At 40.7% G+C, this 24,551-nt stretch overlaps 1 protein-coding gene across 3 annotated transcripts in view; it reads left to right on the forward strand.

The window, feature by feature from the left end:
- THRAP3 (thyroid hormone receptor associated protein 3) overlaps positions 1-24,551 on the forward strand; it is a 75,709-nt gene that overhangs the window by 25,672 nt on the left and 25,486 nt on the right. For 2 of the 3 annotated variants that reach the window (XM_059377267.1, XM_059377269.1), the window contains exon 2: positions 1,409-1,515. The exons of the other annotated variant lie outside the window; for it this stretch is intronic. The gene's annotated coding sequence lies outside the window, so the exon portion shown is untranslated. The remainder of the gene's footprint in view (positions 1-1,408; positions 1,516-24,551) is intronic. 3 annotated transcript variants of the gene reach the window in all.

The raw sequence follows: 24,551 nt of genomic DNA on the forward strand, positions 1-24,551 counted from the left end.
GCTGATTGCTGTGAGCCCCTATTCCTCTGCAGTTAGAAACAAGGAAAAGCTTTGGCTGATGTAACCTAGGATATATTCTAAGAATAAGCATCATGAATATATGGGAAAGTATTTTGCAGGAAAGTTTTTGAAAGTGCTGTGTTACTGTGAACTCCTTAAATGTAAACACTGTCGTTAATTTGGTGAAAGGGCTGACCGAATACTAATGTTATCTGAATAAAGTAGTCTTAGCCTGTTAGTTTTAAGAGTAAGTTTTTATTATTTTTATTATTGTTAATTACCTGATTACCTTTGGTATAGGTCAAGATTTTATTGCTTGGGTTTTCAGTTTACTCAGCAAACACATATCAGTGTTAGGTATATATAGATTGTAGTCCTTTGAGGGAAACCGATATTAATGGATGTAATGAGATGAGTGTAAGGCGAGACATGTCCAGGATAACACGTAAAAGCAGTACAGAACTCAGCCTATGTGCACCAGGGACAGACAGCTTGCTGGGGAACGAGACCCCTGTAAGAATGAGTAGGGGTTTGGTTGGTGGGAGGGGAGGAGGCATTCTAGGCTGAGGGTTCACATATACCAAGAGACCATAGCTTAAGCAAATACATTCCTTTCTTTTCCTGGCTTAGGTAGGCAGAGTTCAGCTATGTGCAAACCACAGATTTTAGAGAAAGCTAGGGTGGTTGTCTTTAATTGAGTGAATGCTGAGTAAGTGGGGAAAAAAGTGATTAAGACTGCATCTTCAGATTATTTGAATGTTGGGTGTCTTCCTACTCTTTAACAATATGAATGAACGATAAAGCTTTAACAAGCCTGGAGGAATAAGGACATTCATACTTGCTCATCTTGGAACTTTGTTTTCCTATTTGTTTTGGATAATACTATATAGCTTTGATGTATGGTCATATTAGTAATGTTTAGAACTGAGAGTATTTAAGTAACTGGATCAGAAGGGTTATTTTGTGTTTTAAGGGATGAGGATGCAAAGTTGTTTTAATTGGCAGTGTGTTAAATTCAGTTCGGCATTCCTCAGTTACATTTTTTAATTTCAGATATCTAATTCTTCTGAACTAATTGTCCAGGTTAAATTACGGAGTTTGTGAATTAGTCTTGCATAATGCAGACTATAGCACCTGAAATATTGCCAGTGAGAGTATCAGGTTATAAGGGGAAGGTTTTAGCTTTCTGTTCTGCAGCCTTACTGTAGGTAGGGGGTTGGATGGATAAAAACCTGAGTGGGACCAAAGACCCTCAGGCCAGTATGCTTCGAGAGAGAAGGTCCATTTGGAGTGAAGTTGAGGGTTAAAGTAGAGTTTTTGCTTTGAGATTTGAAGCATCTGTATTTCATGATACAGTCTGCAAGGTTTGGGAAGTTGTCTCATCACTGCTTGTTTCCTCTTGTTCCAGAATTGTATCCTGACTTTGTAAACTGGAGAAGCCAGTGACACTGCCAGTGTTGTTTGCGGTAGTGTCTGTTTGGGATCCGGTGCAAGTTGAATCATTGTTCAGATAAGGTAAATGTATGGCGCTAAAAGGAACTAGTAATAACACTGGCGTATTAAACCAGCTTTATGTGTTAAAGAGTTGTTCAGAAGATTCCTTAAGGGAAGTTCTGCATTGTTAAGCAGTGTTTATTTTTCAGCTTAATAAACTGAAACAGGATGATTATAGTAGCTCTGCTCTCCTCTCTGATTCTAAGTTGTAGAATCAGCAGTTTCTATTTTACCTGAGTAATACATGTTTATTCATTAGGAAGTATTGAAAAGATCATTCATAAACTATACGTGTATAATCATTGTTAATATTTTGATGAATATTTATTTTCATATGTGTATTACTTGGATATGTGTGTGTTTAAGCAAAATCGGGGTTGGACTTCCCTGTCCCACCTGGTTCTTGTTAGCATTCCCCGTTTGCATTTTTAAATGACTCGTGGCATTTAAACATGGATGTGCCATGTAATTTCAAATTATCTAACTAGTTCCTTTTTGGTAGACATTTAGGCTCTTCTGCATTTTCCTCTGTCTGATAGCTATGTGATAGACATGAATACATTTATGTATACATTTGATTTTCTCTCATAGTACATTTTCTTAAAAGCATCTTATATATTTATTGAATTTAATTTTACTTATTAATACACGTATAAAAAACCTTCTTGGTCCCTAGAAGCTGTTGTTTCTGCTTCTACTGTTATTTTTGCTACTGCTTCTACACAATAAGCTTATTTTGTTACTTACTGATTTTTCTGATTTTTTTGGTATTATCTGTTAATTTCCCACCTTGGATGGTGGTGGTTTCTAGTAGAATTCCCTGACCACTTCACACATTCACATTTATTTTCACTCTGGTTATAATACAATTTTGCTTAGAGCACTATTCACTGTTGGAGGTGTATGGCTGTGTATAACTTACAGCTGAATCATTTCACATGCCATGGGTAATTTTCCTGTTTTGCATAGCTTTTTATTTTCTGTCGTAATATCTTTTTTTGCTCCGTTTTGCTTAATTTCTGCTTCTCATCAGTAATTAATCTTTAAAGTCTACCCAGAAATGTAAATATTCCTCAGTATTTTAAATATTTTAGCAATATTACAAGTTTTACCTTCCTGGAGATACCTTTCTTATCTGCTCCATTTTGGATGTTATCTAGGCAGTTGTCATGCTTGCTCTGTCAACATCATCATCTTCATGACTTTTCCTGTATCTTTTGTGCTGGATCCTGTTAACTTTTTCCCATATCCTTTCCTTAATTCAGTCTCATTTTGGAAGAGCACCTTTCTCCATCAGCTTCCTGAGAAAAGGGTACACAAGAGGTGAATTGTTTAGACATGTAGGTATTTACTGATAGTTTGGTTGGGTATAGAAATCTGATTTTTTTTTTTTTTTAAAGATTTTACTTATTTATTTGACAGAGATCACAAGTAGGCAGAGAGACAGGCAGAGAGAGGGGGGGAAGCAGGCTCCCCGCTGAGTGGAGAACCCAATCGGGGCTCAGTCCCAGGACTCTGGAATCATGCTTGAGCTGAAAGCAGAGGCTCAAGGCCTCTAGAAGGCCCCTAGAAGTCTAATTTGGACATAACTTTCCTTAGAAAATTTTGAAGATACTGCTCTATGGCTCTGCCTTTCACCGTTCATGAGATACCAGTTATCTTTGACCTCTGCAACTTTAGAACTTCTCTATCCCAGCATTCTGAAATTTTATTATGTTCTTTATGTGGCTCTTTTCATCTAATGCCCTGGTCACTTAACTGAAACTTAATGTCCCTCAGTTCTGGGAAATTCTCTGGAATTATGTCCTTGATTTTTCTCTCCTTTATTGTCTCTATTCTTTTTGTGGAATTGTTAATTGGATGTTGGATCTTTTGAACTGATCCAATAAATTTATCCTTTTTCTGCTGTTCCCATCTCTATTTACTTTGTGGGAAATTTCTTTGATTGCATTTTGTAGCCTTTGTTGTTTTTTTCCACTTAAGTTCATTTCATTTCATATTTATCAACTCTTTCTTTCCTTGTCCATTCATTCATTCATTAATTTTATTTTATTTATTGGGCACCTGGGTGGCTAAGTCGGTTAAGTGTCTGCCTTCAGCTCAGGTCATGATCCCAGGGTCCTGGGATGGAGTCCCGCATTGGTTCTTTGCTCAGCGGGAGCCTGTTTCTCCCTGTGCCTGCTCTTCCTCAGCGCACATACACTGTCTCTCACACAAATAAGTAAAGTCTTTTTAAAAAAAAAAGAAAAGAAAAGAAAAGATTTTATTATTTGAGAGAGAAGAGAATACAGAGGGAAAGTGAGAGGGAGAAGCAGACTCCCTAATGGACAGAGAGCCTGATGTGGGACTCAATCCCAGGACCCTGAGATCATGACCTGAGCCAAAAGCAGATGCTTAACCAACTGAGCCACCTAGGAGCCCCGTCAGCTTTTTCTTTTAAGTAATCTGCACTCAGCATGAGGCTTGAACTCGACTCCCAAGATCAGGAGCCCCATGCTCTACTAACTGAGCCAGTCAGGCAACCCCATTTTCATCAACATCTTTATTTGCTCCATTCTTCTTCTTCATACAACTCTAAATAGTGACAGTCCCTACAAGAATATAGTTACGCTTTTTTTTTTTTTTAATATTTTATTTATTTATTTAAAAGACAGAGATCACAAGTATGCAGAGAGACAGGCAGAGAGAGGAAGGGAAGCAGATTCCCTGCTGAGCAGAGTGCGGGGCTCGATCCCAGGACCCTGGGATCACGACCTGAGCTGAAGGTAGAGGCTTTAACCCACTGAGCCACCCAGGTGCCCCATATAGTTACTCTTTTTATACGTATGCAGAATCTTGTGCCTTCTGTGGCTGCCAGGACAGGCTGGCAGTTGGTCTTGAATTTTCCCATGCCAGTCAGGGATTCCACTTGCAGTAAATTACAAACTCCTTCCTTCCCACCTCTCATGAAGGCTTTTCAGTTTATTGACATGGATGATAAGATTTATTTATTTATGTTATTGTGATAAGAGCATTTAAGTTGATATCGGTCTTAACAAATTTTTTAGTGGATATTGTTGACTATAGATAGAGCATTGTACAGCAGATCTCTAAAGCTTATTAGTCTTAGTTAACTGAAACTTGTTGCACTTGATTAGCAAATTCCCATTTCCCCTTACTCCCAGTCCTATGGCAACCACATTCACTCTGATTCTATGAGATTGTTTATTTGAGATGCTTCATATAAGTGGAATCATGCATTATTTGCCGTTTCGTGACTGGCTTATTTCACTTACTATCATGTCTCCCAGGTTCATTAAAAAAAAAAAGAATTCTTTTATTTTTCTTTAAAGGCTGAATAATAGTCTGTTGTGTGTGTACACCACATTTTCTTTATCCATTCTGTTGGTGGACATTTAGGTTCTTTCCACATCTTGGCTTTTGTTAGCAGTGCTGAAGTGAGCATGGGAGTGCTAGTATCTCTTTGAGATCCAGATTTCACTTCCTTTGGATGAATACCCAGAAGTGGAATTGCTGGATTTGCATTCTTTTTTTAATTTTCAGGAGCTCCCTTTTGTTCTCTGAAGCAGAGATGAAATAGTATTATAGTATTTAAGATTGTGATAGTTTCCTCATGTGTAAAATGAGAGTAATAATAAATAGTGTGTACCTCATAGCAGTGTTGTAACTTAAGCAAATGAATGTATGCAAAGCATTTGGGAGAAGTGCCTGGTATTACTTTATTATTATTACTTTCCTGTCCTTTTATGGTGGATGCAGTATCTTTTATCTCTGAGAAAACTGGTAAATAGGCTTACCTGGGCCTATCAGATAAATACTAATATTTTCTTTTTCAGTGGCTTTTTAATATTTCTTTAATAAAGCAGGAATTTTATTTTTGTTTATAGTAAGAAGGAGGAATCTAACTTTTTGGGCCAGGTTGTACAGACTACTGATTTATCCTTTTATCTGATTTGAAAAACCACCTTTGGGGGTGCCTGAGTGGCTTAGTTGGTTAAGTGTCTGACTCTTGGTTTCAGCTCAGGTGTCATGATCTCATTGGTTGTCAGGCTCCAGGCTCAGCAGGGCTCCTGCTTGAAGATTCTCTCTGCCCCTTCCCTCCCCACCAACATTCTCTTTCTCTTTCTCAAAGATTTTATTTATTTGAGAGAGAGAGAGGGACAGAGAGAGTACACAACCAGGGAAAGGGAAAGGCAGAGGGAGAAGCAGGGTCCCTGCTGAGCAGGGAGCCCGATGCGGGGCTTGCTCCCAGGACCCCGATATCATGACCTGAGCCAAAGGCAGCTGCTTAACTGACTGAGCCACTAGGTACACCTTAAATAAAGAAATCTCTTTTTTTTGACAGACTGAGAGAAACAGAGCACACAAACAGGGGGAGTAGCAGAGGGAGAGGGAAGCAGGCTCTCCACTGAGCAGGGAACGCCGTGTAGACCTCTATCCCAGGATCCTGGGATCATGATCTGAGCTGAAGGCAGAGGCTTAACTGACTGAGTCACCCAGGCGTCCCTAAATAAATAAATCTTGAAAAGAAAAGCTACCTTGGTAAAGTGTGTCTTACAGGGTATGTTTTTTTTGGGGGGGGGTGAGGTAATATTTCTTTTTTTTAAGATTTTATTTATTTATTGGTCAAAGAGAAGATGCAAGTGCAAGTATGGGCACGAGCACAAGCAGAGGGAGTAGTGTGATTGGGACTTGATCCCAGACGTTTAACTGACTGAGGCATCCAGGTATCCCCGGGGTGGTGGGAGTGTATTTCTAAACTTTGTATTTTGTTCCATTTATTTCTCTAATCTTGTACTAATACTCAGTGGTTTTAACTGTAGCCTTATTTCATCTTTTACTTAGTAATGCAAGCCTTTTTTCCTCTCCACCCTCAGTAAACTAAATACAATTACATCCATACTCCATATTTTCATCCATAGAGAAAGATTTCAGTTCTTCAGGAGACTTAAGTATTGGTAATTAGAAAACAAAAGACTAGAAGCATATGTACATAGGAAACCAGTTGCATAATTTTTTAAATAAGCATACTGGATTTTAACCACTTAAGATTCTTACCTTTGTCTTTTAAGGCTGCTTTTGATTTTTTTGATATATTCAGTCAGTAGATGCTTGAGTCCTTGTTACTGTGCCTGCTCTATGTGCTCGGGTTACCAGCAGTGAGCAAGACAGACAGGACTTGTGTTCTTGGGGAGCTTACTTTTCTAGTTTGGGGAGGCAGATAAGATAATTTCAGATTTTCCTAAGTGTTAGGAATGAAACAGGACTACCAGATAACTGAGGGCTGGGGGTGCAGTGAGGTTTCATTGGATAATACGTTACAGGAAGGCCTTTTCAAGTAGCTGAGAGTAGCAGGATGGGAAAGGATCCGGCCATGCTCGAGACTGCAGAAGAGTGTATTTGGAGACAATGCCAACTGGAAAGGTGCTGAGACTCTAAATCCCCGCCTTGTTCTAGGAACAGAAAGAAGACCATTGTGGCTCCGAGAGAGTGGTTTGAGATGGTGTTAGACAAGTAGGTGAGGGCCACATCACTTCGTATTTTGAAGCTGTGGCAAGCCAGATCTTTCCTATATAAACCTGATGAGTTCAGTTTTGTTCCTTTATTAAGGAATACATATAAGATGTTCTAGGAGATAAATAGATCTGTTTCTTTTTATTTTATTTTATTAAATTAAAAAAAAAAGATTTTTTTTTTATTTGTCAGAGAGATGGAGAGAAAGCACCCAAGCACTGGGAGTGGCAGGCAGAGGGAGAAGCAGGCTCTGCTCTGAGCAAGGAGCCTGATAGGGGACTCAATCCCAAGATCCTGGCATTATGACCCAAGCCTAAGGCAGACGCTTAACTGATTGAGCCACTCAAGTATCGCAGTAGATCTATTTCTCTAGGTGGTTTATATGCAGTTCCTGAGGAAAGCCCAGAGAGAGGAGCAGCATTGCTCATATATATCTGAACTAAGTTCTGGTTGGGTGTTTGGATCTAACTGGAGTTGGAGTAGTTGTGTTGTCTTTAAATGTAGGTAGCTTTGAATAGTGCCTAATTCATTTTTTAAATAAATACTTTATTTGAGAGAGTGTGGGGGAAGAGGCAGAGGGTGAAGCAGACTCCCTGCAGAGCAGGACTCTATTCCAGGACCCCGGGATCGTGACCTAAGCGGAAGGGAGTCACTTAAGTGACTAAGCCACCAAGGCGCTCCCTTAATTCTTTTTAAATGGAAGCAGTGGGTTGGGCTCTTGGTTTCTTTTGTAGACTCAGGATAAAATCCAAAGTGATAGCAGATCTTGAAATCATTTTTGGTTCTTATGTAGAGTTGTGTGTTTATTTAAGACATTTTTCTTTTTTTCTCCCTCAGTATATCTGGTGAAGTGCAGATATAAATGGAAAACCATCAGGTGGTTATATCAACAGGAAAGTCTTAGTGGATAGAAACTATAAACTGTAAAAATAACAGATGCATTTAAAAGTGACTAAGTAGGGGCGCCTGGGTGGCTCAGTGGTTAAGCCGCTGCCTTCGGCTCAGGTCATGATCTCAGGTCCTGTGATCGAGTCCCGCGTCGGGCTCTCTGCTCAGCAGGGAGCCTGCTTCCCTCTCTCCCTCTCTGCCTGCCTCTCCATCTATTTGTGATTTCTCTCTGTCAAATAAATAAATAAAATCTTTAAAAAAAAAAAAAATAAATAAATAAAAGTGACTAAGTAGAGGCGCCTGGCTGGCTCAAGTCAGTCAAGCGTGCCATTCTTGATCTCAGGGTTGTGAGTTTCAGTCTCATGTTGGATGTAGAGATTACCTAAAAAAAATTAATAAATAAAAGGTGCCTAGGTGCTCAGTGGGTTAAAGCCTTTGCCTTTGGCTCACGTCATGATCCCAGGGTCCTGGGATCGAGCCCCACGTTGGGCTCTCTGCTCAGTGGGGAGCCTGCTTCCCTTCCTCTCTCTCTGCCTGCTTGTGATCTCTCTCTGTCAAATAAATAAATAAAATCTTAAAAAAAAAAAAGGGACCAAATCATAATACTGGATCAGATTTAAAACTTGAGCATTCAAAAAGATGTAATCATTGTTGTCCTCTAGGACAGCACTGTGCAAGAGAAGTCCAGTCTGAACTGTACATAATTTTGGATTTTCTAGCAGCCACATTATAAAAGAAATCAAATGAAATTAATTTTAATGATATTTTTATGTAATATATCCAAAACATTCTCATTGCAACATGTAATTAATATAAAAAATAGTGAGTTAGTTTACATTTTGATTTTTGTACTAAGTCTTTGAAATTCTTTATTTTTTATGTGTGGCTCATCTCAGTACAGACCAGTAACATTTCAGGTGCTTGGTAGCCGTATGTTTATTGGACAGTGCAGTGTGAGGGCTTATGCATCTGAAGGAACAGAAAAATTAATGATTCAGTTATTGAATGATACATTCCCATCTTCTAAATATAAAGCCTTGAAAGAATAACTTATAATGAAATAAACTTAAACACACACTTTTTTCCTTCTAAACCTCTGTGTGATATAGACTTGTTTAGAGAAGATGATTTGATCCTAGAAAGATCAATGTCTGTAAAAGATATCAAACAACTTATTTCTCCTAATAGAGTTATAAAGTAGAATTCTGTGTAAACAGTGGTGTCTGTGTGTCAGGGGTTGGATGATAACTTCATGAAGAGAGACCACAGTCCTTCTCCTTGGAACCTGCAAACAGTGTTCTGTGTTCCAAAGGCACAGAACCCTTCCAGGTTTCCTCAGTAAGAATCTTTAATAAATGGACTTCTTTTAAAGCTCTATAGGTGATAGCAGTATGCACCACTGGTTCAGCCCAAGGTATTTGTAATAGTAATTTCATTTCATTTTATTTTTTTTTATTTTTAAAAAATATTTTATTTATTTATTTGACAGAGAGTGATCACAAGTAGACAGAGAGGCAGGCAGAGAGAGAGAGGGAAGCAGGCTCCCTGCTGAGCAGAGAGCCCGATGTGGGACTCGATCCCAGGACCCCGAGATCATGACCTGAGCCGAAGGCAGCGGCCCAACCCACTGAGCCAACCAGGCGCCCAGTAATTTCATTTTAAAATGAGACAGTTAAGTGTCCGAGTTGGCTGTTTAGTTTTTAAAGAGGTTTAGTACCATAATGAAAGCTGGAAGGAGGCCATAGATCATTAGTTTTGTGGGGGGGGGGGAGGTTAGATTATTTATTTATTTTATTTATTTATTTATTAGAGAGAGAGAGATCACAAATAGGCAGGGAAGGGGGGAAGCAGGCTCCCCGCTGAGCAGAGAGACTGATGCAGGGCTCAATCCCTCGACCCTGAGACCATGATCTGAGCTGAACACAGAGCTCTAACTAACCCACTGAGCCACCCTGGTGGCCCAAGAGGCCATAGGTCATTAGTTAACATAGACTGTACTGTCTTTAAGTTTGAAGAGCTGAGAGTTCCTCTAAAAAAATAAAAAGATACTCCCTAGCGGTAACACATACTCATTTAAAACTGGCACTAAAATTGCTGTTACCCACCCTAGAGATAGAGGAGAATAGCCTCTGGGGTGAAGTGAAGATTATTGAAGCTGCTGATTGTGTTGTTCACTCTGTTTCTCTAATGATGAGATTGGTTGCATAGATGATCTGTTAGCTTAGTAGACCCCCACTGAGTAAACTCTCAAGAGTAGATGCCACAAGTTGCCTACATTGGGGATACTGTGATGAACAAGTTCCAAATGAATGGCCTCTCAACTTGCTGTTGATGTTCCCTGCTAACACCTAGCAGCAAAGGAATTTGTTCTCCGAAGTTTGTGACTGTAGAATATGATCTTTTCGGATGCCTGGGTGGCTCAGTTGGCTGAGCGACTGCCTTCAGCTCAGGTCATGATCCCGGAGTCCTGGGATCGAGTCTTGAATAGGGCTCCCAGCTCCACGGGGAGTCTGCTTCTCCCTCTGACCTTCTCCCCTCTCATGCTCTCTCTCTCTCTTTCAAATAAATAAATACAATCTTTAAAAAAAGAATATGACCCTTTTTTGCTTCTGTATACCTCTCAGTGCAACACATGCTTTAGCTAATATAAGGTATAAAACACTGTATTCTGTGATTACTTACTACTAATAGCAAGAAAATAGAATTCAGTGAACTTTTGTTTGCTCTTAGAGAGGTTCCCTAGCATCTCCTCACCACTCTGAGTTTGTAGCTAAACATAACTTGTGGCAGGAACTTACCTGCTATATGCCAGGCAGTTTTTGTGCACTTTCTTTGTTCCCACAGTGGTTCTGTAATTGGTACGTCACTCTTGGAGGATTGGGAAAGTAGCTTACCCAGCTCATGAGTGCAAGAGGCAAGAACCTAGTTCTTTTTCAGTGCCAAAGCCCCTACTCACTGCAGAACCTGGTCCAGTATTAGAAAGTGACTCTCAGGGGCCCCTGGTGGCTCAGTCAGTTAGACGGTCCGCCTTCTGCTTGGGTCATGATCCTGGAGTCCCAGGATTGAGCTCTGCATGGGGCTCCCTGCACAGTGGGGAGTTTGCTTCTCCCTCTGCCCTTACCCCACTTGTGTTCTCTCTCTCTCTCTCTGGAACGAATAAGTAAAATCTTTTAAAAAAAAGAAGAAAAGAAAAAGTGACTCTCGGGTGCTGTCCACTTGAGATAGGGCATTTTATTTATTTATTTTTAAAGACCCCTCTCCCCCCCCTTTTTAAATTTTTAAGCTCTACGACCAGTGTGGGGCTGAAACTCACCACCCTGAGGTGAAGAGTTGCATGCTCCACTGACTGAGCCAGCCAGGCGCCCAGAGATGGGGCATTTTAGATTGATAATTCAGCATATTCCCTCACTTACAACCACCTTCATGCCCATCTTGAAGTAACCTTAGATTGTGGAGAACACTGAATGAAACCTGGATTCGAGTCCTAGCTTGGTTGCTGTGTGTCGTGATTATTATGGCTCCCCTTGCCACTGAGCAGGACTTCCCAGCCGCCTGTCTTTTTTGGACTTCATGACTGTGAAACATGGACACCAAATCCCTCTGGCTTTTTGTTTGCTTATAATAAGCTTATTCATTGGAGACCTGGTTGACATACCACTGCAGGGATGGTCCCACATCCCCGTATTAGTTTGCTAGGGCTGCTGAGAGTACAGACTGGGTGCCTTCAGCAAGAGCAGTTTCTTGTCTTACACATCTGGAGACTTGGAATTAAAAAATCCACGTGTTGGCGGGGTTGGTTCCTTGGCATATAGGTTGGTCTCTTCATACTGTCTTTCCTCCACATACCCCCATGTCCAGACGTCCTCTCTTTATAAGGATAACCTACATCTCTGTAGAGATCCTGTCTCCAAATGAGGTCACATTCTGCAGTACTTGGGGTTAGAACTTCAACATACAAATTTTGGGGGTGAGGGGGAAACAGTTCAACCCATATTCTGTTCCCCATGCCCTGTTTCCCGTTATCCCACCGTACATCAGTATGTGTACAGAATTAATGAACCAGTACTGATACATTGTTGTTAACTAAAGCATTATCTCTGTTTCAGCACAGGAGAAAACTTCAAAGAGAGACTAGGAAAAGATCCCAAAGTAGTGACCTCCTTTCTGACTTTACTCTAGTGCATGTGCAGGAAAACTCCCAAAGTCACATTATGAACCTTTTCTGTGTGTAATTACAACAGGACAGGGACCTTGTCTTTCTTATTTGCTGCATCTAGCATAATGTGCAGCATGGGAGTTAGTGTTGAGTAAATCCGCATGGAATGAACAGAAGTACACCCCTGATTCTTGCTGGACCATGGTATTTTTGGAGAATAGACTCCTACGACACTCTTCCTAAAGGAACTATAGGCGTACCTACCTTTTACTGTACTTCACTCTGTTGAGCTTTGTAGGTACTGTGTTTTTTGGTTTTGTTTTGTTTTTACAAATGGAATGCTGTGGTATCCCTGCATCGCGCAAGTCTGTCGGTACAGTGCATGTTCGCAGCCGTTTTGTCACTTCATGTCTCTGTGTCACAGTTCGGTGATTCTTGTAGTATTTAAAACTTGTTAAATTATATTTGTTATAGTGATCTATGATTAGGGATTACAACCTGCTGAAAGCTTAAATGATGGGTAGCATTTTTTAGCAATAAAATATTTTTTCATTAAAATAATGTATTTTTTTAAGACATAGTGGTATTGCACACCTGATAGACTACAGTATAGTGTAAATGTAAGTTTTAAACCAAAAAATTCATTTGACTTACTTTATTGCTGTGGTTTGGAATCAAACCTGCAGTATTTCCAATGTGCGCGTCTATGTAGAGATTATGAAACTTGCTTTAATGAGAGAGCAAAACTTTTTAAAACAGAAATGATTGTATATTTACTTTTCCGTTAAGCATCTCTAATGCGCAGTGTCCTGTTTGTTTGTAAAGCCTGACTGACTTATGCCTATCCTGAAACCTTAGAAGTTGTATGTCCAGTATTATCCACATTTAACAAAAGAATAAACAAACCTGCAGAGATTATTACTTTCTTAAAGTTCCCCAGGACTGTCTTACTCCAAGTCACTTCCTTTCACTATGACATTTGTAGACAAACCATAGACTGTACTTACTACACAGGGTGCAGCAAATAAGGTTATTTACCACTTACTTGTTATTCCTTCACAATACCTCTAAGAGGCATACTTACAGTAAAAGAAATTGGTGTGTAAAATTCTTTGCCTGCATTTTATTTCACTAGCTTCTTTCAAGCTGGTGACTCAGACCTAGTCCATTGTTTGTGTGGATTTTTCAGACTTTCCAGGCACTGACTGATTTTGAAATTATCTTTCTTTCTGTGAGTGTTACTAATACCCCACCAGTTAAGACTTCCATATGTTTAATTTCTGGTTGAGGGAAAAATAGTTTTGTTTTTTTTTAAAGATTTTATTTATTTATTTGACAGACAGAGATCACAAGTAGGCAGAGAGGCAGGCAAAGAGAGAGGAGGAAGCAGGCTCCCTGCTGAGCATAGAGCCCGATGTGGGGCTCCATCCCAGGACCCTTGGATCATGACCTGAGCCGAAGGCAGGGGCTTTAACCCACTGAGCCACCCAGGTGCCCTGAGGGAAAAATAGTTTGATTAAAAGAGTGAATAAAGGTGTTCCCCCAGCAAAGATTTGTCATTGGGATCCTAATATTTTCTCTGATGTCAAAGAAGGCAAGTAAGCAAGCTTTATGGAACTCTGATTGCTGTGTGGAAATCAGCCTTGAAATAACTAGTGCCTTTCTGCCTGCTGTACTCTGTGTTTACTGAAAATACATATCACTGAATTTTTCCTACTTTTCTAAGTATTCAGAAGTAGTATGGTCCTGGGGTGCCTGGCTGGCTCAGTTGATAGAGTATGTGACTTTTGATCTCGGGGTGGTGAGTTCAGGCCCCACGTTGGATGTGGAGTCTACTTTAAACATTTTCTTTTTTAATTTTTAAATGTTTTATTTTTATTTATTTGACAGAAACCCAGCAAGAGAAGGGAACACAAGCAAGGGGAGTGGGAGAGGTAGCAGGCTTCCCGCTGAACAGGGATCCCGATGTGGGGCTCAATCCCAGAACCCTGGGATCATGACCTGAGCCACGCAGGCACCCCTCTTTTTAATTTAAACAACAACAACAACCCCCCCCCCCCAAACCGGAATTGTAATATGGTCCTGTTCTTTTAAAAAGTGAAAGATGGAAGGAGTGGACTTTGCCCTATCATTGGGACAAGAAATTAATTAAGTCACTGAAGAGCAAGAAGGAAATGTGACTTCTTGCTGACTCTGTGATGGAAGAAGCTAGAAGCAGTGTCCCACATATTGACAGGGGTCTGTAGCAGAGCCCTGACTTGTTCTGGGAATTCATCTTTACCAGGTGAGGGGCTTGCCTGAATTTGGTATGGGTGGCTTGTCCCAGATGCAAGTTGGTAAGGTTTGTTGTTTGAAGAGAGCCCGAGAGTGAGAGGGATGGATAGAGGCAGAGGGAGAGAGATTCAGAAGCAGACTCCCCCACTGAGTGCAGAGCTCCATCTTACAGTCATGACCTGCACTGAAATCAAGAGTCAGGTGCTGAACCGACTGAGCCACCCCGGTGGCCCAAATGCTAAATTTTTAGTTATAGTCAGAAGGTAAGTGGCCAAGTCCCTGGTCAGCTAATAATGTATTTTCAGGCAGATTGGCTAGTTTTTTTATAAAGGAATAGAATGTGATGAATGTGAAATGATTACTTCTATAGTAAGTTTCAGTACTGATTGGCTGGAGATGGAAGGATGATTATTTTCTTACAAGATTTTTATTTGAGGGGTGCATGGGTGACTCAGTTAAGCATCAGCCTTCAGCTCAGGTCATGGTCCCAGAGTCCTGGGATTAAGTCCAGCATCGGGTTCCCTGCCCAGTGAGGAGTCTGCTTCCCTCTGCCCCTCTCATTGCTCGTGCTCTCTCTCAAAAATAATTTGGGGGGGGGGGGTTTGTTTCTGTTTTTTTTTTTTTTAAAGATTTTATTATTTATTTATTTGACAGAGAGACTGCGAGAAAGAACACAAGCAGGGGGAGAGGGAGAGAGAGAAGCAGGCTTCCTGTTGAGCAGGGAGCCCAATGCAGGCTCGATCCCACAGGATCCTGGGATCATGACCTGAGCAGAATGTAGATGGTTAATGACTGAGCCATCCAGGCACCACTCAAATAAAAAATAATTTTAAAAAAGGATTTTATTTGAGAGAGAGAGAGCAAGAGCTCGAGGGAGCATGAGTGGGGTGGGGGGGCGATGGGAAGGGTAGAGGGAGGGAGAGCTGAGCAGGGAGGCCCACATAGGGCTCAATCCCAGGACCCTGAGATCATGGCAGAAGGCATGAGAAGGCATGTGTTACCTGAGAAGGCAGCTGCTTAACCAACTGAGCCACCCAGGAGCCCCAGGATGTGTTTTTTTTTTTTTTTTTAAACCAAAAGATTAAGCTGTTCTGTTTAATTCCAGTTTTAGGACATGTCTGAAGTAAGGATGAGGAATGTCCTGCTAAGGTTTGTGTAAATTTTTCAAGTTTTTTGACAATGGTGGGCTGTTCAGATCCTCACTTTATTGATTAAAAAATGGCTACAAAGAGATAAAAACAATTGCCTTATATAAGAGTTTCTGGGTTTATCCAGAGCAATTGGTTTTGGTAAATTTCTTTCATTTCTCTCACTTAAGGTGCTTGCATACTTGCTTGGTGCCAGTTATTTATTCATTTATTTATTTACAGCTTTTCATTGCTCCCAGTGTCCAAAAAAAAAGGATTAGGGCGCCTGGGTGGCTCAGTTGGTTAGGTAACTGCTTGGGTCATGGTCCTGGAATCCTAGGATCAAGTTCCTCATCAGGCTCCCAGCTCCTCGGAGAGTCTGCTTTTCCCTCTGACCGTCTCCCCTCTCATGCTCTCTCTCAGTGTCTCTTTCTCAAATAAATAAATAAAATCTTTAAAAAGAAAAGAAAAGAAAAGAAAAAAGAAGTTCCCTTCCTCTCCTGGGCATCTTGATATTTTGGGGGCAAGGAGGGAAGAAAAAAGTTTGCAAATGGTCAAGCAGGAGACTAGAGCTACAGTCCGTTGTTTATTAGCCGATGATGGCTGGTGCTTGGGCTTGAAAGGAGGGATGTCAAGAAGACCTCCTGAGGTCGGCTGTGCTCCCTGCTGGATACACCAGCGGAATCTGTAACAGTTATCAGGCGACTTTAGGAAATGAGCTTTGTTGGACTGAGCCCAAAGTGTCCAGAGTAAGTAATAATGCAATTAATTAGGAAAGGATTACCCCTTACCCTGGAATTTCCCTCAAGATTGAAGTGACAGTAGAAAATTCCCCCTCTTTTCTTCTGTTTTTGCTACCCAGTTTGGTACGGATTTCCTGAGAGAATCTGGAGTTCCTGTTTGCCATCCAAAGAAGTACTAGTGCTAGAAAAGAGAGACAGAGATTGACTTTTTGGAGGACTTGGAATTGAACTTTTGTTAAAAGCTGGCTTACTATTTCCCTCATAGGCAATGTTCTTGATCTAGGGAGAAAAAAAGGTTGTATTATTACAGATAATCCACACATAATCCAGGCTTGCCATTCCTCAGTTGCTTCTCTTTTAAACTGCTGTAGAGCTCACCCTCAGGGAAACTTCTTACTACTCAGAAAAATTATCCATGTGTCTGTGGAGAAATAATGGATAATTTTTTTTATGCAATGAAAACAATACATGGATTTGGGTCTTTGTTTCTGCACTTAACCCTGAGACACACAGACCAAGGGCCAGATACTGTTTCAGGCCACAGAGGGGTCCCTGTGCTGCACTGTTTCTGTGAAGGTTGCCAAGCTGGTTCCTCAGAATTCTCTTTCCAGCTCAACAACAACAGTTAGGAAGGACAGTTGGGAATTTGTTTTTTGTAAACAGGTCGTTGTTAACATAAGTGAACTAAAGTATATGCTTTCATTAATAAAATTGTTACTTTGAGGGAAGTTGATAGTAAGGCTGACAAAAAGCACATTGGAGGGATGCCTAGGTGCCTCAGTCAGCTGAGTGTCAGACTCTTGATTCTGGCTCAGGTCCTGATCTCAGGGTTGTGAAGTCTGGCTCTGTACTCAGCGGGGAGTCTGCTTGAGATCCTCTTTTCCTTTGTCCCCACTGTCCCCTCACCCCAGCTCAAATGAATAAGTAAATCAGTTTTAAAAGATTTATTTATTTATTTGAGACAGAGAGAGAGCAGCCCAAGCAGGGCAGAGAGGTGGAGGCAGAGGGAGAAGGAGGCTCTCCACTGAGCACGGAGCCAGATGCGGGGTTCAATCCCAGGACCCGGACCTGAGCTGAAGCCAGACATGGACTGAGTCACCCAGCGGCCCCAAAAAAACCACACTGGGGAACAAGTGACCATATCATGTATTTCCCTAAATGCCAAACAGTTGACGTGAGCTCAAAATTTTTACAGAGGATTTTGGACTTTGTATTAGAAGGCTTTTAGCTTACGGGGGTTGCTAATCAAATGTGTATTTGTTAATACGTATTTTCTGCTCTCTCAAAGTGATTTTCTCAGCTGTTACAAGGTATTCACACTTCTAAAAACAGGTCGATGAAACAGCCCACCATGGGAATGGTATTTTAGACTTCTCATGTCCGGTAATTAGGAGGTAGTTTAGGGTTGCACTTTGGAATTGGCTTTAAATGTGTCTGAAGTTAAGTCAGAGGGATTGTTATTTGCTGATAAATGATCTTCCTTGTGGACTTCTTTGCAGAGGATACATGGAGAAACATGTGGAGGTGAGCAAATTGGGTCTCTTCATTACTTTTTTTTTTTTTTTAAGTGATCTCTATATCCATCATGGGGCTTGAACTCATAGGCACCTCCCTTCCCCGAGATCAAGAGTGGCATGCTGTACTGACTGAGCCAGCCAGGTGCCCCTGGGTGTATTTTTTTAAATTGAGATATAATTGACATACTAGATTCAGGTGTACAGTACAGTGATTTGGTATTTTTTGGGGGGGGGGGTTTCTTAATACAGGGAATCTCTGTTGTATTTTATTATTGTTGTTGTTGTTGTTGTTGTTTATTTTAAGGGAAAAGATACAGGAAAATAGCTGCAGAGACTGGCTATATCCGCCCATACTAGTTAGGATTTTGACTATAAATAGAGCCAACCTGCAGAGGGTAGTTTTTGAAGCTGGGTGATGGGTACACTTGGGTTCTTTCAACTGTTTTTTTCTAGTTTTGTGTATGAATCAACACTTCCATAATAAATACATTTTAAAGTAATAGAACTCAGTTGGCTATAAGGCTGGCCTTTCTTAATCCTCTTTAAAGACATAAAAGAATAAAACAGTCCTACTGTAATAAGGTTTCCCCAGATGGACTTTGAGTAATTATAATGCAGCTTTATTTATCTAGGATCATGGAAATGGCTGTTTTGGATTTTTAAAGATATCTCAGAAGGAGATGGATAGATGTTTGATTCCACATTAAAGATAAGAGTCAACCCATTAACTCTGGAATGTCAACAACTTTGATTTTTTAGAATATGGGGGGAAGTCATCTGCAAAATGACCAGCTGAGAGAATTATATGTAAAGTAAGAAGCTGTCATCCTGTCTACCTCATTTTGTGTCTCTTTTTCTCCTGCCCTCTGCCTCTTCATACTTCCCTTCTTGCTCTGCAGAGGTCACCGCTGTTAACAGTTTGCTGCATGTGCTTATAGGTATGTCTTTTGTGTACATCTGTACCTATATATTACACATTTGTGAAGCACTTCTGCCAGAGTCCATAGAATTCGATATTTAAACTTTTAAGAATTTTAGTACTAAACTTCGGAATAGTTTTTGTTTTGTTTTGTTTTGTTTTAAATTAAGCTCTTTGCCCAGTGTGGAGCTTGAACTCATGACCTCAAGATCAAAAGAGTTTTGTCCTCTACTGCTGAACCAGCCAGGTACCCCCAGAATAATTTTGATTTTATAACCTAAGCAAGGCCAGGCCTTTTGTTGTGTCTTTAAATTATTCAAGCAGTAATTGCCATTCTCCCCACAGGCCCTTTTCCACCTTTAGGAAGGTGTTGAATGCACATTGTGATTATTCTCTATAAATTTTAGGGCCTCAGAATTGAAATTAGTATTGTACTTACTGATTTACTTAATAATTTAAGAAAGCCACATATTAGAGTGAATTCTTAAATAAACCCATAAGTATACTAATTTCGGTTCTGAATTGAAATCAGAGACCACTTTATTGTCTTCCCCCACCGCCCCCCACCTCATTTCAGTTCCTTCAGGGATACAGGTGGGGAGTGAAGCCTGGACGAAGTGTTACCCTAGAGATACCCCCAGCTGCTCTTGATTCTGTTTCCCTCTTTCACTCAGGAGAGGGATAATCTCTAGAGGAAAGCATAAAATAGTAAACATGTTTAATATTTCACCTGAGCTCTTTTCTCCTACCCTGAACTTTCCAGAGGCACACTGCTTTGCCCACTATCTTTTTATGAATGCTGAATTTCTCTCTTGGTATTTCTGCTTCTGTCTTTTCTCTATCTTGGTCATTTTGTATCTTGTTCACCAAGAATTTTCTGCTTCTTATCCTAGCTACTGCTGAAAGGATGCTGCGTTGACTGACTTGGTGGCAGTAGAGTTTTACTCTAACATGTCACTAATAAGTGAAGTGTGAGTGTCTCTCCCTAACACTTGAGGTCTGTTTGGTCTTCTCTGTGTTGGTGTAAGACGTAGAACGGTTAAGAGTGATCTCAACTTTCAATTTAGCAGGCATGATTAGGGCTGTGGTATGGACTGAATTCTATTCTGGATTGTATTGTTAATATTTGATCAACTGGTCTTTTGTTACTCCTGCTGGTGTGGGTGGGGAGCTTGGAGAATGAAGAGCAAGTTTGAAAGGATCAGTTCATTTAGCAAATGTGAAGTGTTCACTCTGTGGCTACACACCGTGCAGAGTGCTGAAGATGCAGTGGATACCAGGATCTCTAGCCACTTCATTTTGTAGCCTCCTGGTTTGGGTGTCCCGAATTGTTCAACTAATTCGGTTAGCGCTCTTAGGTTACCTTATGGTCATTGGATGTAGTGCCATCTGATCTGGAAAAGTGTGCTGTCCTCTTGGCATAGCAGAGACTTAGTTGTGGGCAAGGGACAGCCAGGGCAGGCCCATATGGAATCAGGTCTCAGGAGCTTTTCTGGTTTTTTCAGAGTTACGGTAGAGACCCATAAGCAGCTGAGGATAATTTTAAGATCTGTTTTAAAAGCAGGTGTTCTCCAATAGCCGTTGAAAACCAGTTAATGGAATAAACTGTATAAATAGAATAAAGAACATGATCTCAGTGACACAATAAAAACATTTGGGAAAAAAAATCCCAACACACTTTCATAATTAAAATGTTCAACACACTAGGAATAGAAAGAGACCTCCTCAGTCTCTTAGACCTCTGTGGAAAACCTGTAGCTTATCATCATGTTTAAAGATGGATGGAAGCTCTACAGCAGACAATCTTCGCAGAAGAGGGCTGGTGTTGAGCTGCCCCTTTCCAAGCAAGGACCATTTAAAAAATTCTAGGTGGTTATATTTGAGTTTCTTGTTAGTAGTCTCTTGTTACATGAAGCCCTTTGTTCTCTACACCAGGCTGTAGTTTTCCTGTTCAGGTTCTCTCAAATGATCTATAACAGAAACATTCGTATTGTCTTTGGTAAAAGATTTCTTTTTGTACTGGAAGTTCTGAGGCCGGTTTCAAGCAGAATATGTTTCCATTTTTTGGAATGTTACAAGTTAGAGATAGGGGTTGGAGAAGAGAGCTGGTTGCTTTTGTTGAGCATTTCTGCTTTGCTGGTGGAAGAACTAAATTCCCAGAGATCATTATGCTTCAGAGATTTTTTTTTTTTTTAACTAAACAGCTTCACAAGAGACTGATGGCTGAAATATGAAAATAGAATAGCTAACCTGTAAGGTGATGGTGAGTCACAATGTTGGAAAAGCGTGTGATTGAATTTTGGACCTATTTAGCTTTGGAACTTCGGGAGGCGAGTTACCTAACTCAGGTCCTTGTTTTCTCTTCTGTAAAACTGGTTCAGAACATAGTAGTTAAAGAGGTTTAGGTTTATAAAAATGAGGTAATTAAGGTTTGTAGCTCCTTATCTAGCGTATCTTGGTAAACTTTAGCAGTTGTTACTGGTAATCAAAGTGCCAGGGAATCATTTTTCTCTTCCTTTTTTAAAGATTTATATGTCTGATTGAGAGGGGGAGAGCACAAGTATGGGGGAGGGGCAGAGGGAGAGGGAGAAGCATCCTTCCTGCCGAGCAGGGAGCGGGATGGGGGACTCCTTTCCAGTACCCTGGGATTATGGTTTGAGCAGAGGGCAGATACTTTAATCTGTTTTCAATAGGTAACATCCATCAAGAAAGCCATTTTTTGCCTAAGGTGGTCTTTTTGGTGGGCTGGTCCATTCAGAGAGTAAGTTAGACTGAATTAGAAGGATGTTCTATGAATGTATTCTAGATATGGAGTAGGTGGAGCTAGCTGCTCCTTGCCCCCCCCCCCACCCCCAGTAGGTCTACACCCAATGTAGGGCTTTAATTTAGAACCCTGACGGAAATCAAGACTCAACCATGGTCTGCTGACTTTGAGCCAGCCAGGTGCCCCAGGAACTGAATGTTCTTGAGTAGTGAGCCCTTATGAGTGTAGCTGAATGGCCCTTGTTGAGGAAATAATACATCCTAGCCCTTCAGAGGATAGTCCCAGTTTAAAATCCTTTTCGTCATTGTCAACCTAAATATCCTGTAAACTTCACCTTCCTAGAGACAAACATATTTTCATCCCAGCTTGTCTTAGACAGAAGCAAAGCAGAAACTTTATTTCTTTCGGTGGGTTTAGTACAAAGCTTCCAAAGAGAGAGGGGCCCCAGAGGGTTGCCCAAGGCAGAAACTTTCACTGGGCTATTTGCTAACTTTCAGCTTTGAACTCTGGTCTCATACTTTAAGGTTTCTTACAGATGACTGTTATGGGTCATAAAATCATAGCTTTCTCTTTTTTTGAACTTCAAGAAGATGGAAATTCTTGTGCTTTAGTTTCCTGTTTTCAATATTTATTCATGACTAAAACTTGTATATTTATAAGTGTATGTCATAGGTGTTCTATGCATTTCAGTATTCAGGGTATAATATGGTATTTACATTTTTTTTATCAAAGATTTATATATATATATATATATATATTTTTTTAAGATTTTATTTTTTTATTTGACAGACAGAGATCACAAGTAGGCAGAGAGGCAGTCGGAGAGAGGAGGAAGCAGGCTTCCCGCTGAGCAGAGAGCCGGATGCGCGATCCCAGGACTTTGGGATCATGACCTGAGCCCGAAGGCAGAGGCTTTAACCCACTGAGCCACCCAGGCGCCCCTTATCAAAGATTTTAATTTATTTTATTTGACAGAGGAGTTGGGAAGAGAAGCAGGCTCCCCACAGAGAGACCTGTATAGGCTTGATCCCAGAACCTTGGGATTATGACCTAAACTAAAGGCAGACCCCCAACTGACTGACCCACCCAGATGCCTGGTATTTACATTTTAAACTAGGGTCTTACCTAGAAGAATTTTAATAAGCCTTATGCTAATAAGATTCTTTTTTTTTTTTTTTTTAAAGATTTTATTTATTCATTTGAGAGAGAGACGGTGAGAGAGAGCATGAGAGGCGGGAAGGTCAGAGGGAGAAGCAGACTCCCCATGGAGCTGGGAGCCTGATGCGGGACTCTATCCCAGGACTCGGGACCGTGACCTGAGCCGAAGGCAGCTGCTTAACCAACTGAGCCACCCAGGCGCCCTGTTCATAAGATTCTTGCACTTCCTTTTGGAGGACTGATTTTGGGGAAGATTTCTATAGGTGATTATTCTTGTCTGTTTTGACCATTAGTTTTCTCTTACTTTGCACTTAGAAGGTGATATTTACTGATCCTGACCTGAAATTGTCTAGGTTTAGAGCTTACTTAGGTCCTGTAACCCAAATTAAACATTAAAATGAGTGTTCTTCAGGGGTGCCTGGGTGGCTCAGTGGATTGGGCCTCTGCCTTTGGCTCAGGTCATGATCTCAGGGTCCTGGGATTGAGCCCCACATCGGGCTCTCTGCTCAGAGAGCCTGCCTACTTGTGACCCCCGCCTACTTGTTATCTCTCTCTCTCTCTCTGTGTCAAATAAATAAATAAAATTAAAAAAAAAAAAAGTGTTCTTCCTTTGTAACACTCTCGCTTTCTTGAATTAAAACTTGGGTTTTCTGTCATGAGTGCTTGGAGGAAGAATGTATTCTAGTAATGAAATGTATTCTAGTAATGAAAGCTTCATGATGTTAATACAGTCTAATAACATACAGGCACCTCTGTATGCCTCACTGCTGCAAGGAAGCTGCTGGTGCTAGAAAAAGAGGCTGCTGTTCATCAGAATAGCAGCTCGTACTTTGGTCTCAAATTGGTTGTAATGTGTACGTTGAAATGAGAGTTCAACACGGTGTAAAATGTTGTGAATCTGCTCTCTTGGAGAAATGGAGTATTCTGCGAGATAGTAAATTTGATACGGGAATGAGAAGAGAAAAAAAGTATAGTCTGTTCAAGCAAAGCCCTCTCTAGACACGAAATTACAGTGGGGGAGCCCTTCAAGCAGTGTAGATGCAGATAGCCAGAGATTAGACTTCATCACGGGCGTGCGTTAGTCCCTCAGCCAACTCCATTTACCTATCTGTCCGTGGGTTTCGAAAGCTTTAAAGGACTTACTAGGAAGGCTTTGGGTCTGCTTGATGTTACCATTTTGTTTCAGGTCGTAGTATGTTTGCCTTTAGTTTTTGTTTACTTGACTAGTAAATCCTTTTTCTGTAAAGGTAAAGTCCAAGAAGACTTTTAAAATATGAACCAAGTATTTATGGATTGAAGGATAGTTGTGTGGTATATATATAGCTTGGTCATTTGGTGCTGCTAAGGTTGGAACCCCAACCTTAGTGTTTTGAGGTTATATTTGGCACTACTTAGTTTTAGGAACCCAAAGTCCTGACAAGTGTGACCTCTCAGGCTACCTGCAGCGTTCTGGCGATGGGATAAATACTCCCATAATGTTTATTCTGGTGAATTCAGCAGATACCTAACAATTGCCAAGATAATGCTGGCGTAATTACTAGGGACAATGAAAACAAAATCTGGGGTGAGAAGGGAAAAGGAATAATTTAATTCTTCCTTATTGTTGAGAGGTGTTTGTTTTTTTTAAAAGATTTTATTTATTATTTGACAGATTTTATTTATTTATTTATTTATTTATTTTATTTATCTGACAAGTAGGCAGAGAGGTAGGCAGAGAGAGGAAGGGAAGCAGGCTCCCCGCTGAGCAGAGAGCCTGAAGCAGGGCTTGATCCCAGGACCCTGAGATCATGACCCGAGCCGAAGGCAGAGGCCTTAACCCACTGAGCCACCTAGGTGCCCCTCGTTGAGAGTTTTTGATTTAGAGAAGTTTGCTTTGGCTTTGTCTGCCAATATTCTTGTTTTGGGGTTGAAAAGTAAGATGTATTTTAATGATATAAAAGCCATAATTATGTCTCTTAAGATCTTCATTTTAAATAAAATGCATCTGTTCTTCCAAG

The sequence above is a fragment of the Mustela nigripes genome, chromosome 14 (assembly GCF_022355385.1).
Source record: "Mustela nigripes isolate SB6536 chromosome 14, MUSNIG.SB6536, whole genome shotgun sequence".
In the NCBI taxonomy this organism is placed as follows: Eukaryota; Metazoa; Chordata; class Mammalia; order Carnivora; family Mustelidae; genus Mustela; species Mustela nigripes.